This window comes from Dioscorea cayenensis, chromosome 19, assembly GCF_009730915.1.
Source record: "Dioscorea cayenensis subsp. rotundata cultivar TDr96_F1 chromosome 19, TDr96_F1_v2_PseudoChromosome.rev07_lg8_w22 25.fasta, whole genome shotgun sequence".
Taxonomy (NCBI): domain Eukaryota; kingdom Viridiplantae; phylum Streptophyta; class Magnoliopsida; order Dioscoreales; family Dioscoreaceae; genus Dioscorea; species Dioscorea cayenensis.
The window spans coordinates 12,221,021-12,224,936 of NC_052489.1; the positions used below are offsets into that span (position 1 = coordinate 12,221,021).

Below are 3,916 nucleotides of genomic sequence, written 5' to 3' on the forward strand. Positions count from 1 at the left end.
ACTTCGAGCTACTACCCATGAGCATGTCTAGCTTTCGAGACAACACATCAACCTTTGCGGCAAGAGCATCATTAGCATTGACTTCATAGATTCCGGCCCCTTTTTGTGGTGCACCTCTTGAGGCCCAATGAGACTCATTGCTTGCCATTGATTCAAGGAGTTGCTCGGCCTCATCGGGGTACTTGTTACTAAGAGATCCACCCGCTGCGGCATCAATTAATTGACGAGTTGCATAATTCAACCCGTTGTAGATGATCTGAACCCGCATCCAAGAAGCAAAGCCATGATGGGGGCATCTTCGAAGAAGGTCCTTGAATCTCTCATAAGCTTCAAATAGTGTCTCCGACTCTCCTTGTTTGAATGCCGAAATTTCTTGCCTTAGCTTCGCCGCTTTGCTAGGAGGAAAATACCTTCCCAAAAATTTCTCCACCATATCTTTCCATGTTTTGATCGACCCCGGCGATAAGGATGTGAGCCACCGATATGCTCCATCTCTCAAACTGAAAGGAAATAATCGTAGCCGGATCGCATCGTCAGTCACCCCGTTTATCTTGAAGGTAGAACAAATTTGAAGGAAACGGGAAAGATGATCATGGGCATCTTCATTTGCAAGGCCATTAAATTGGACTGAATTTTGGACCATGCCGATGGTGCTTGCCTTGATCTCAAAATTATTTGTGGCGATGGATGGCGCTTGCACACTAAATTCTTCGCCTGTGAATTGTGGCCTTTCATATTCGGATAAAGTACGTCTTTCTTCGGCCATGATTACAGATTCTGTGTCCTCAATTTCAATGTTTCTTTCACTAATGCTTTCGCCCACTTCTCTAAGTCTTCGATGCAAGGTTCTCTCAATTTCACTGTCTTGTGCAACTAAATTTGATCGATTTGCTCGTGTCATGCACAGTACCTTGCAAAGTCAAGAAAGATAAAGAAAGTTAAGCTCAAGAAAAAAAAATAAGACAAATGAAAGGAAGAAATAAAAGAAAAGAAAAAATGGTTAGAGCAATAAGCTAGAAGTTTCCTAGAATTCCTTAATGTCCCCGGCAACGGCGCCAAAAACTTGATTGATTACCCGCAAGTGTACGGGGTCGCCAAGTAATACCTTGAGCAAAAGCCCAAGGATCGTATTCCACGGGGTTAAGGAGCTCCTATTACTCCTCCATCACTCACTTTCTAACCTTACAATTCAAGCATGGTATACTAATCTAATACAAGCAAGATTGTAAATAAAACACAAGTGTAACAACTCCAAGTCAAGCAAGAAAATCACAAGAGCAATGATGATAAGAATAGGCCTAGGGATGAGGATTCCCAAGAGGGGTCATCAAGATATAAGGATGCATGAAAATACATGGCACGGGTGATTTAGACCGACGGACCTCAATAATAGTTCAACCCCAATTTCTCGGTGGCTAAACCCTAATCCCATATAAATGATGACAAGGATCTCTCCTTAGTCATATTCCTACGATTGCATTAAGTGAATGGAGATCACGCAACGAGGACACAGTTAACTTAAGTTTATCCTCATGGTTTGGAGGGGCTACCTACACCCAATTTCTCGGCATGTTGGTCAACAAATACCCCTATTAGCTCATTAACGATCTAGTACACGCGAGTAGGTCACGTCTACATGTACAACTCAAACAAGAGCTAAGGATTTCTCCACATAATAGTTCTAGGCATGAAACACAATGAGCCAAATCATAAATCACACCAATGCATATCAAATATGAATGTAGCATCCAAAATACAAGATGAACCCCCCAAGGTTCACCTACATCTAGTGGCCTTGGGGGTCTAGTGTCCCATCATACAAATAAGTATCTCAAACACAACAAAAGCTAGAAGTAAATGCATAAATGACACTCCCTAGTCCGAATAATGAAGAGGAGAGAGAATGCCGGCCGAATGATGCTTCTTCTAGCCCTAGAGATGCCGAATGCTTCTCCTCCTTTGATGATGAGGCTTCCCCTTTAAGTTCAAGCTCTTGATCTTCCCAAGCTTCAAGCCAAACTCTCCCAAAGAATGGTGTCTTCGTTTCTCTCCTTCCTCCAAGTGATGGCTGCCAAAAACCCTTCAAAAATCTACCCTAGAGTCTCCAAGAAGTCCAGCAAAAAAAGTCCCCCATCTTTCTCCAAAAATACCTCTTGATAAGTGCTTGAGTGAACATGTTTTTATGCATGTTTTACATACATTGAGCATCATATTTTATACGGTTTATGTCTCATTTCGTGTATTGGGTGTTCTTTTATGCATATAGGTTGTGAAGGCATTGGGATTTCAAAAGGGAGCGAAGATAGGCTATCATGGCATAATATTGGGAGTTCTTGTACAAATCAAGTTGGAAGACACAAGAGGAGTTCTTTTATGAGGAGATGTGTGCCAACTTCCATAGTTTTGCAAGCCAAGTTATTAATGGAAGGGCACAAAGGCAGCCATGTCTCCACATTCCTCCTCTTTGTAAAGATTTCAAGACCTTTCAAGACGCATTGATGAAGGAAAAGCCGTATAGCCTACCATATGATCGTGTGCCCGATCGTGTGGCCTTAAGAGGAGATTGTTTATCATCGCGTTTGTGGAAATCACTGTAGCGAAAGTGCTGTAGCAGAACTACTGTAGACGAATTACTGTAGCAGAATTACTGTTCACGCGCCCGCGCGGAAATTCCGCGCGACCGCGTGGAAATTCCTGCAGCCCACGCGGGCGCGTGGAAAATCCACGCGGGCGCGTGGGGGCACGTGACAGACGCGTTGTGAGGCCTATAAATAGCCGTTTTGCCCTATTCTTTCTCATCTTTTGTGCGGCTCTTGAGGGGTGAGACGGCTAGGGTTTGGAGAGGAGGTCTTTGCGGCTTTGGAGGCGCTTCGTCACCAACTTTGATCGATTCCTCCTCCGTCATAGCATCAAGGAAGCCACCGGTGAACCTAGCTTCGGAGTGGGTCCTTCAAGACGTCGAAGCTCTCCATCAAGGCCATCAGTTCATATATAAGGGGGTTTATTTCTATGGTTTTAATGTACTTTCATTCATTGATGGTGTGTTTTGTATGTTGCTCCATGGAGGGCTAAAACCCTAGAGGGTATTTGGGCTTGTGAACCCTAGGATTCTCATCTTTTGTGGATTTGCTTTGTGTTTCTATTTAATCCGAGTTTGATTAAGTTTCATTCTTGATTGTTTAATGCTTGCTTGCCTTATTGATCTTATGGTTATTTGGTTTGCATGATTTGTTGCCTTGGTGGGAGAGAGATCTCCATTAGGGTTAGAACCTCAAGATTGAAGAGGGTTGAGAGGGTGAGTCATGAGATAGTGAAGTGTCCCTTTCCCCTCCGATTGGTGTATTCTATCTCCATTCCCTAAGCTCTATGCAACCATATTTGGTGGGAGGCGTGAGATTGCTCGATTTCTCCGCCCGGGACCTTGTAGGGGGTTAGGATCCTTCGCAGGGAATTAGGGTTGGATCAATCTTTAGGAATTGGATACACAATTTGGAATCCCTAGAGTGCTTCTGGGTCATATGTGGTGTGAGGTGTTGAGATTGATTGATTTCTCCACGGGACCTCGTAGGGGACTAGTATCGGTGATCTAGAGATAGACCCGATTATGTTTGGATTTCCACGACTTAACTTACTCATCATAGAAACACTTTGCTTATCCGGTACCTAATACCTGAATCCTAGGGGGAGCATTGCCCGAATACCCCACTTTTACTGATTGAGATTCTCCTTCCATTTTACCCTTGCATATTCGTCTCCGGTGTTCATCTCTTCGTACATTAGATCACCACACTATCCCATTATCATTAGGCTAGATAGCAGAGAAGAAGTTAGTACTAGTAGCTATGTTCCCTGTGGATTCGACTACCCGACTCACCGGGTATTTATTACTTCGACACCCGTGCACTTGCGGTACACA

General features: G+C 43.8%; 1 non-coding gene across 1 annotated transcript; it reads left to right on the plus strand.

Annotated features, from left to right (window-relative positions):
• The first annotated feature begins 278 nt into the window (after window positions 1–278).
• Window positions 279–385, plus strand: LOC120250789. Its single transcript, XR_005533126.1, has one exon. It is a non-coding gene; the product is annotated as a small nucleolar RNA R71 (small nucleolar RNA).
• Window positions 386–3,916: the final 3,531 nt, after the last annotated feature.